This window comes from Periplaneta americana, chromosome 10, assembly GCF_040183065.1.
Source record: "Periplaneta americana isolate PAMFEO1 chromosome 10, P.americana_PAMFEO1_priV1, whole genome shotgun sequence".
NCBI lineage: Eukaryota > Metazoa > Arthropoda > Insecta > Blattodea > Blattidae > Periplaneta > Periplaneta americana.
In genome coordinates, this window is record NC_091126.1 from 163,062,956 (window position 1) to 163,064,414 (window position 1,459).

Consider the following 1,459-nt stretch of genomic DNA (forward strand, 5'->3'; position numbering starts at 1 on the left):
TATTGAGTTTATCTAAATACATTAAATGAATTTTTTTAAAGCTTTCTTATCTCAGTGTAATCTTTTAAATTAATTACACATAAATGCAGTTCTGCAAGATGAATGTTGAAAAACAAACAACAATAACTTCGTTATAACAAAAATATGCACTCAAAGTTAATAAAAAATACTAAAGAAAAACGTTAATATTTTTTCCTAAACATTTCTACCACATCAAAATACAATTCAGTGAAATGTGCAACAAAATTATAAAATGTAATGTGAAAAATGAAATACGAGAATAAAATTAAACTATCTTGTCCGCAACAACAAATCATAACTAGTGATTATTACATGTGCATTGTGTTATTTTAATTGAATAAACAAAAGATGAAGTTATTACATGAAACTAAAATGTTATTTTTTGTCAATAAAGTTTATTTATTTCAATTTATTTATATAGCAAATAAATCAATACCATTGACTGTATATAATTCACAACATCAATAATTATTTAACAAAGTCAACTTCCCAGGGACCTAAGGACATGCAAATACTGCATATTCTCAATGAAGATTTGAGTAATAATAAGGATCCAAGTGCCATTTTCGTGAAAGTTCTGTTTTTACTGGAATAACAATTTATGTACCTAACCCTGTAACATTAATAAGAAAGTCCATACTAGTTCCTTTATCGTTTTATTAGGCATTCATAGATGACAGGACGTGTATATGTGCCAAAAGCTTCAACAAGTTCGTTCCAACAAGTGGTTCATGGATCAGTTCATGTACGGTTCCTGTATCATCTTATGTGCATGCGCTAGTTGAGCATTTGCTATGGGATTGAAACTGGACTGGACGTTGTTGGAACACTTTCATGGATCGTTATGTACTAAATCCAGAGATGCTATAACTGTGATCATCTTTGCTAAGAACGGAATGCTTATTATCATTTCGCAGCTAATTCTAATTGCAGAAAATAGAATTTCCATCATTTTCTATTAAAAGATGACAAAAAGTAGGGAAGGCATGTCGTTTACTGGGGGACTCTCATCTAAAAATAGTTCTTTTTTTAATTATTAATTTATGTACGTTATTTATTTTACTTTTAATTAAAGCTGCATGTTGAAATTGTAATTAACTATTTCAATACCCAAATAATTTCCAGTCCCTTTCTTTTTGGCGAAAGTTTAAATTAAATCTCTAGTTTTATTATTCGTCTGCACTGTCACTTTTCATCTTAACCTCATTGATGTGAACAGTCGAGCATGTCTTTCTTCAGTATCCAGGAGACGTTGGTGAGCTTATGCACATGCGTGTCTCACGTACTCTTCCGTACATGCCTCAATCCGCAGACTATTTCTGACCGTTCCAAACCCGTGTCAAAAGCTTATTGGAACGCCCGACTGCAGTACATGTTTCCGGTTCAGGACTGGTTTGGATTGTGAGAATGCTTTTTCTGTACTGTGCATGCTCACGAT